At 34.8% G+C, this 10,000-nt stretch overlaps 1 long non-coding RNA gene across 1 annotated transcript in view; it reads right to left on the minus strand.

The window, feature by feature from the left end:
• The window catches only part of LOC149137085 (uncharacterized), a 192,179-nt gene that overhangs the window by 44,076 nt on the left and 138,103 nt on the right, over positions 1–10,000 (minus strand). The window contains exon 2 of the long non-coding RNA XR_016237899.1: positions 3,323–3,551. This is a non-coding gene — a long non-coding RNA (uncharacterized LOC149137085). The remainder of the gene's footprint in view (positions 1–3,322; positions 3,552–10,000) is intronic.

Below are 10,000 nucleotides of genomic sequence, written 5' to 3' on the forward strand. Positions count from 1 at the left end.
GTAATTACTCAGGACAGGCAGTTGGTGACCTTTATGTAGTAAAACACACAAAAAAATAAGTCAAACACAGATGCACGACTGAGTTGAAGGTAGATTTATTTCTGCCTTAGCACATAAAGAATACATTGTTGTAGGAATGTACACAGCATGTGTACTACAGTAGTACTATGCATAGATTAAATACTGAGATTGAAAGGCAGGGTAAAAATTATGCATACCTATTTTACAAAATATATATTTTGCATTTTATGCATAGTAATCAGAGTAACCTTTTATTGAATTAGGTGCATATTTTGCCATATAAGGAAAATGTTGCTACCAATTTATTTTATTCAAGGTAGGCACTGCCTACCTTGCCTACCTAGGTGGCATGTCCTTGATGCATATGCACTCACTCCCTTAGAAGCTTCTGCACAGTTTTCATCTATAATGTTTCATTTCCATGCTTATTGGTCAGCATGAAAGCACATGGCTTAGTGGTTAGGGTATTGGACTCTTGATCGTAAGATTGTGGTTTCAGTTCCTGGACTGGGTAAAGTACTGTGTTCTTGAGCAAAACCTTTCATTTCACATTGCTCCAGTTTACTCAGCTGGCAAAAATAAATATTTCTGTGATGCACCAGTGTCCCATCCAGGTGGGGAATATATATCAGCATCATCTTTTAACATCCGTTCTCCGTGCTGGCATAGGTTGGATGGTTTGACAGGAGTTGGTCAGGTGGAGTGCTGCCCAGGCTCCAATTGTCTGTTGTAGCATGATTTCTATGGCTGGATGCCCTTCCTAATGCCAACCACTTCACAGATTGTACTGGGTGCTTTTATGCAGCACCTGCATGGGCACTTTTACGTGACACTCACACAGGTGTTTTTCCATGGCACCAGCATGGGCACTTCTTCTTGGCACCAGCATAGATGCTTTTACATAGCACCAGCACATATACTTTTACAAGGCACCAGCGCCCATGAGCTTGCATGACTAGGATTTCTTGGCTGATGTCACAGAAACCAGGAACTGTCTCTATGAGTCAATATGACTTGGAAACGGGCTTTATTTTCTTGGTCAGCTTATGGAAACCATTTCTTCAAACACCACACCATAGGATTAAACTCAGAACCTCATAGCTACTATATGAACTTCTTCACTACACGGATAGGCCTTATTTCCCTTAAAGGAATAGTGAATTTCTGTTAAATTTATTGTTTTTCCAACTATGATTTCTGTAACTTGTTTAGAATCCTCATCATATGGAACAAATTAGAAAGAATCTAAGCTGTCAATGTCTATGGAAACCAATAAAAAAGGAAAACTTTTTCTTCTTTTAGTTATTTATTTATATATTCTATTGTACTTTATTTACATATTTTATATTTATATTTATTTTTTCTTTATCATTATTGCTTTATTTATTTATTTATTTATTTATTTATATACTTTTTCATCATATCTCAACAGTCAATGAATCTGAAGAATCTTGAAACTGAAACAATACAGAGTCTTCGAAACAACAAAATATCGCTAATTATGCAAGAATAAAAAACAAAAATAATAGATTCTGAAAAAAGATTACATCAAAACAGATATAACCAGCTACTGCAATAAAAAAAGATATACAAATAAAATATTAAGAATAAAAAAAAAGCCGGAGTGTTTTTAAAGCGAGACAGCTTTAGTGAAAAAACATGTCTAGAATACCAAGATGTGAGCAGTTCATGTTTATAGTTTAACATAACAATGACAGAAAGAAATGGATACTTTATACAGAAATATCATGGGAAATTTAGAATATAAATATGTGGACATGTATCTTTATATGATTACCTAAAGGTAGATTTCTTTACTAAACACATGGACACTCACACACATACACAAACAATCATGCGTACACACACATATACACCCACATGTATATGTATGTGCATATACACATATATACATACATATACATGCACGCATATATATGTATATATATACATGTATACACACACACACACATATACATGTTTTGTTTAAAATTCAGTAGAACGTCCATACAAGAGACAAATAATATTACATATTGTACTATATATATAAATATATATAGATATCATCACCAGCAGCAGCATTATCATCAACATCATTATTTAATGGTTATTTTTCTATGTTGGCATGAGTTGGACTGTCTAGCTGGAGCTGACTAACCCAAAGACAGTGCCAAGCTACAGTGTCTGCTTGGTATGGTTTCTACAGCTGGATGTACTTTCTAATCCCAACCAATCTACAGAGTGTACTGGGTACTTTTTCAGGATACTGGCACTATCAAGGTGACCAATTACTTATTATACAAAAGCTCTCACCTGAGTATGGTACAGTATTGAAGGAGATAAAAGTATGATAGATGGACAGGAAAAGGTGTCTTGCTAAAGAGGAGACATATTTCAATGTTCCTAGAATCTCCAGATGTAGCAAGACAGGTAGATGACATTTTCTCTATCCACACACCTAAAAGAGTGCATGTGTTGTGTATATCTTCCCTTAAAATGATGCAAGGGTATCTTTATAGATTACATCCTTTCAGAAGTAGGAGTTTCCTAGTAAACAGTTAATAGAATTTCAATAGTTACAGGTTGAGTAGGGGATGAGTAGACTAATTATGTATGTACAACAGTAAGTTAAAAGTGTGGTAGTACATTGGTTTAACTCTGTGTGTGTGAGTGTGTACTGCTGCTTGTCTACATGCGTTACAGTATACTAATGCATCTGTATGTGTGTGTGTTTGTATGTGTCTATTCATTCAAGCAGATATGAGTGCATTTATGTCTGTTACAACTTCAACATACACAGGAAAGTAATTCTTTGAAGTAGTAACAAGTTTCAGTTCCAATATGATTCAAAAGCCCAGTATTCATTAAATTGCAATAATATATTGAGATAGCTGACAAAAAAAAGAAAAAAAATATCTACATTCCTTTTCCTTAATATTTAGTTCCAGAGTTTATTTTTCAATTAATTAAGTGCTTTATTTATTTATTTTACCATTAAATTCCCCAGACTTAAAGTGAAGCATCTTTATAGGAATATTAATAAAAATATATATATATAACAATCATGATAAGAGAAGTAACAGACTTCACATATTTGCATACTAAAATAACATTCAGGCACTTATAATAGTTTCCAGTTGTGATGAAACTTGTAAAGATTCAGTCAGACATTCTATGTCGCTATGCATACTCCATGTTATTAAACATGTCGGAATTTATATACATGGATTTTTATTATTATTTTTGTTTTCAATAAATGCACAACATCGGTATTTCATGGTTTAAAATGAATGTAACTTACATATGATACATGTTCACAACCATAAATTGGTGATGCAAGTCAATTTATTGAGTGCTGTGTGCTTCATTGGTAGAAGCAATACTTTCTTAGAAGTTGCAAGATCCAGTTTTCTGCTTTTTGCTTCATGTAATAACCATTTCAAATTTTGGCACTAGGCCAGCGATTTCAGGGAAGCAGGGAAGTCCATTACATTGAACCCAATGCTCAACTGGTATTTATTTTATCAACCCTGAAAGGACAAAAAGCAAAGTCAACCTTGATGGCAGAAAGTAAAGATGAACGAAATGCCACTAAGTATGGAGTAACAATTCGGCCAGCTCATGTCATATAAATATGCAATCATAGATTTACGAGTTAAGGAGTCACCCTCAGGAATAATGGCTTCAAGTTTTAGCATAAGACCAACGATTTTAGAGGAGAGTTAAGTAGATTACATTGATCCCCAATCCTCACTAATAGTTATTTCATGAAACCACAAAGGATGAAAGGCGAAGACAGCTCTGGCAGAATTTGAACTCAGAACACAATGAAGTGGAAGAAATTTTGTTAAGCATTTTGTTGAATGCATTGATGATTCTGCTCGCTTGCTGCCTTACCACTTTGAGAATAATAAAAGAAAATATTTGCTGGGTTTGATCTCACAGCATAGATGTGGTCTGTTGTCCCTTGCTATAATTTGGATAATAAAGAAATACTTTGCTATAATTTGGGTTAGCCAGTACCTTGTGAGTAAAATTAGTAGATGGAAACTGAAAGTTTCTTATGTGTGTGTGTGTGTGTGTGTGTGTGTGTGTGTGTGTGTGTGTGTGTGTGTGTGTGTGTGTGTGTGCATGTGTGTGTGTATGTGCGTGTTTGAGTATGCAAGTGTTTGTTAGTTCATTTGTGTGTGTATGCATTTGTGTGTGAGTGTGTGTATGTGTGCATGTTTGTGCGTGTGTGTTTGAGTGTGCAAGTGTTTGTTAGTGTTAGCTCATATATCCCCTCATCTTCCTAGGTGTTTGCTGATTGTTTGCTGTAAAAGAAATGCATTCTAGTCGTCCACTCCATCATCCGAAGTTCTTTGTGGCGGGTTCCCCATCAGTGATATTTTGAACTAGTTGGATGAATTACAATGTCGTTATAGTGTCCAAACGTTTAAAATGTGGTTTTCAATTTGATGCAGTTGAAGCAGCCCTGTCCGTTCCTTCTAATTCTATCTGAAATTTGTCTGCAAAAGATCTTCAAAAATTTAGAAAGTAGGCTATTTCCAAATCTCTATGTTCCACACATATGGCAACAATGGTTGCATGCTTGTATAGAATTTTATATGGCATGGAGAATCTAAAGGATATGAAAATTTTTTAATCAGTTTGAAGAGAGTAATATACTAATAATTAAGCATCCTCAACTACCCATCACACCCTGTGTGTGTGTGTGTGTGTGTGTGTGTGTGTGTGTGTATCTTTATTTATGCATGTATAAATATATATACATACAGTAATCCTTTGCCATATCGCGGTTCACTTATCGCGGTTCACCTATCGCAGTTTATCATTTAAGATTACGTCATTTCCCCCGTGGTGTTGTTTTGCATTTATGATAAAATAAATATATACAAATTATAAAAATAATTTTTAAAAATATACTGTACGATACTGTTTCTACTTTGTGGATTTTAACCAACCACGGTGGGTTTTGGAATGTAACACCCACGATAGTCAGAGGATTACTGTATATAGATAAATAATTAAATACACATATACATGCATGTACACACACACACACACGCACACACACACACACACACATGCATACATACATATACAGATTTGTTTCAAATTTTGGCACAAGGCCAGAAAGTTCGGTGTGGAGCAGTCTGGTTTGTTACATTGATCCCAGTGTTCAACTGGTACTTATTCTACTGATTCCGAAAGAAAAAGTCAACCCCAGCTGCATTTGAACCTAGAATGTAAAGATGAACAAAATGCTATTAAGCTTCTTTTTTTTCCTGGCATAGTAACGATTGTACCAGCTCACTGTCTTTCTGCCAGCTTGTTGCCTTGCATATATACATATACATGTGTGTGTGTGTGTGTGTGTGTGTGTGTGTGTGTGTGTTTGTGCATGTGTGTATGTGCGTGTGCGTGTGCGTATGTGTGTGTGTGTGTGTGTGTGCGTATGTGTGTGTGTGTGTGTACACGCATGTGTATATGTATGTATATATATATATGTGTATATATAAGGAAAAAAGGTTCAGGTAGAAAATGCAAAAATAATTTTATTATAAAAACCATTTTAGTACTGGTTTCAACTCTAAGCATGGAAAACAATTGAATTTTGGAAAAATCAAATGAAAAGTTTTTAAAAAAATATTTGAATAGTATTCAAATACAAGGGGCATTTTCCTTGTTTCTGCCTGTCTCTGACTCGAAGTAACTCAAGAGATATAAACACGCATACATAAGGTATGTATTTTGAAAGTTTGTGGGTAGGCTGCACTTTTAGGTGTTAGAGAATATATTCCTATCAATACGCCTAGTGTTAAGACACTTAAGAGTCAGTCATACACAAGCAAAATAAGTCACATCAAGTCCCATTCAGGAGTGCTGGACATCAATGCTTCCTCATTATTGTGACTTGTTTCCACTGTGTACCCATTTGTTTTTATGTCAAGTCATATATAAAAAAATAATATAACATTAAACTGAAAGCATACTCAAAATTGTTTAGCAGAGTACTTATTTTATGTTCTATCCTTTGCTGATTTCAGCCGGAGGCTGATGCCATGCTGGAGCACCCCTTTCAGTGTGATTGGGTTTCTTTTTTGTACTGTTTCTGGTGAAGTATCAAGGTAGATGGGGATGCTCTTTGTGCCTCCTGCTGCAATATGGGTTCATCTGGTAATACAGATAAAATTTGTTCCGACACTCTTTGAAGACCTTCACATTTTACACTTCACAAATCTCAGAGGTTGTTTGGCAGAATGTTGAAAACTTGTGGACCCTTAAAACCCAATCTATTACGGTATTGGGTCCTTATTGTGGAGGGAAATGTGGGATTTTTGGTACCTTGCCATTCAATGGTTGATATAGCTTTCAATTCCAAAGTTGGGAGCTTGACCTTCCAGGATCCTCCACGTGTATATTACTGCATGTATTTCATGCCTTCTCACCAGGGAGTAGAGTTTCAATTCCTTTAGCCTCTCCCAGTAGCTCATCTGTTTCACTGAGTCAATCTTCTTTTGTGTATTGGCACTGAATTGCCTCAAGTTCTGCCACCAATTTGATGCTCTGCAGCAACCGCAGCTGGGAGCAGTAATCCAGATGACTGAGCATGAAAGTTTTCCATAAGAGTAGCATGGTATCTTTGTTCCTGGTTCTGAATGATCTCAGAATCCATCCAGTTACTTGTGTGTACATTATTACCACCTTGGTAATATGCATATGGAATATTACATCATTACTTATGTTGATTCCCAGATCATGCACTGATTCTCGGATTACACTACCCACTGGTTATGTATTCTGATTGTTTTCAGTTTGTGGGCCCATAGTTGAGTGCTTGAAATTTCCCAGCATTGAATTGTATGCTATTTTCATCAAGCCATTTGAATATTGCATTCTGGTCATTTTGCAGTTTTTGTTTGTCATCAGGGTCTGTGACTACCTGTGATACGTTTGCATCATCAAAGTGACTGGCATATATATATCCTCCTCCTCCTCCTCCTCCTCCTCCTCCTCCTCCTCCTCCTCCTCCTCATCATCATCATCATCATCATCATCATCATCATCATCATCATCATCATCATCATCATCATCATCATCATCATCATCATCATCATCATCATCATCGTCGTCGTCGTCGTTTAACGTCCGCTTTCCATACTGGCATGGGTTGGATGATTTGACTGAGGACTGGCAAGCCAGGAGGCTGCACCAGGCTCCAATCTAATCTGGTAAGATTTCTGCAGCTGGATACCCCTCCTAACACTAACCACTCCAAGAGTGTAGTGGGTGCTTTTTACATGCCACCAACATGGGGGACAGTCATGCAGTACTGGCATCAACCATGCTCGAATGTTGCTTTTTACGTGCCACCACCATGGGAGCAAGTCAGGTGGTACTGGCATTGGCCATGCTCAAATGGTGCTTTTTGCAAGCCACTGGTACAGGTGCCAGTGAAGCGGCACTGGCATTGGCTATAACTTCGATTTCACTTGACTGAACAGGACTCCTCAAGCACAGCATATTGCCCAATGATTGAAAGGTACTTTTAAATGGGTCAGTTATGCAACACAGGCATCAGCCACGGCTATGATCTCACTTAGCTTGTCGGGTCTTCTCAAGCACAACATTTCTCCAAAGGTCTTGGTCGCTTGTCATTGCCTCTGTGAGGCCCAAAATTTGAAGACCATGCTTCACCACCTCATCCTATTTCTTCCTGGGTCTACCTCTTCCACAGGTTCCCCCCTCCACTGTTAAGGTGTGACACTTCTTCACACAGATGTCCTCATCCATACTCAACACATGATCATACCAGTGCAGTCGTCTCTCTTGCACACTACATCTGATGCTTACGTGTAGCTTTTCTCACATATATATATATATATATATATATATATATATATATATATATAGAGAGAGAGAGAGAGAGAGAGAGAGATTGATAGATATGTTTATATGTATGTATATATATATGTATGTATTAATTCATATATATGTGTGTATATACATATATACATATATATACATACATACATATACATACATATATATATATATATATATATATATATATATATATATATATATATATATATATATATATATATATATATATATGTACATATATATATATATGTGTATATATATACACATATATATATATATATATATATTTATATATGTGTATATATATACACATATATATATATATATATTTATATGTGAATATATACATATATGTATATGTTTTTATATATATATGCATATACAAATGTATATGTATATATATATATTTGTGTGTGTGTGTGTGTGTGTAAACATGCTATTACAAATACACAGTGAAGGAAGAAAGGGGAGAACAACATTATTACTCAATTTATATTATTGTTTGGATGACTCATGATCCATAACTTGAAGTTAGCCCTTAGGCTAATAGATATATCCCTCACTAACTGGGATATACACCTGAGTATGTAATCAACCAATCAGCAATGCTCTAAACAATTTTGAACAATATATAAAGATGCTTACTAACTTACTGTATAATAGTGGTGTATAATTTATTTATGTGCATGGAAGAATGAATGGATGGATAAACAATTAGAATGATAATCTGAGAAACAGTCAATCAAATAGGTAGATAGATCAATAGGTAGATGGACGTACAGACAGACTGATAGAGTGACAGATAGATAGATAGATAGATAGATAGATAGATAGATAGATAGATAGATAGATAGATAGATAGATTGATAGATAGATAGACAGATAGATAGATAGATGAGTAATATGTAGTTAGCCACATTTTAAATCAGTTTGAAAGCTAAATGCTGAAGATCATCCAATTCTCACACTTTTCATCGAATTCACACATACATGCATGCAATGAATACATGTACACACACATACACATGCATATATATATATATATATAGGCATACATGTATGTGTGTATGTGTGTATACATGCATATATATATATATATATATATATATATATATATATATATATATATATATGCATGTATATATATATATATACACACACACACACACACACACACATACATACATACATATATATATATTTATTTACATGCATGTCTTTCTATGAATTTTGCTGGCATTTCTGCTGCAAAACAAATTTAAGGAAAAATTAAATTTTTCACTATCAATAAAATTAGACTGACAGAGCACTAAACAATTTGTAATTAACATGCCTAAATAGACAAATGTTTCAACGTAGAAGAGACATCAAAAGCTTGTCGGAAAACTAAACTGTCCTCTAAATTTTACTATCAAAAGTGCTTCGTGTGGAAAACATGAAGAAGTAAAATAAAATATATTAAAAAATACACAATTGCCAAGCATTTATTCAGCTGGAAGCAATCAAGAAAAGCAGGAAAACTAATTGTTGCTGGTTTCTCTTCAGCAGTTTATTGGTGGCTCATTAAATTTTACACATGTCAAGAGAGTTTTTCATTATTTATTTACTTATTTACAAGGGAGGTTAAAATATTCTGTGAGTCATTCTTGAATAGAAAGTTCACATACACACACACACACACACAAAAGAAAAAAAAAACATGCATTATTTCGGTAGATATGTTGTTGCAACAAAAGTTATATTGCCTAATTTTTCTTCTTTACAATTTGTTTGTTGTTGTTGTTATTGTTTGACCCCAGGCTTGTAATCATCAAAAGGTATTCGAGACACAACCACTATCTCTTAGCCATTGCATATCTAGGGTTACTTTATCCAATGTATCATTCACCAAGGTTTAATTTGAGGGAGATTTGGTTGCTATTTCCAGCAAGTATAGTGAGCACATAGAACATCATCATTAGCTCATTTCATTATGTTAGTCATGTTGAATACATGTATATATAAATAAGTAAATGCGTGTGTGTGTATGTGTGTGTTTGTGTGTATTTATATTTATTTATACATGCACATATATATATGGCTTTTAGTC

This window comes from Octopus bimaculoides, chromosome 2 (genome assembly GCF_046866305.1).
Source record: "Octopus bimaculoides isolate indiv1 chromosome 2, ASM4686630v1, whole genome shotgun sequence".
Lineage (NCBI taxonomy): Eukaryota > Metazoa > Mollusca > Cephalopoda > Octopoda > Octopodidae > Octopus > Octopus bimaculoides.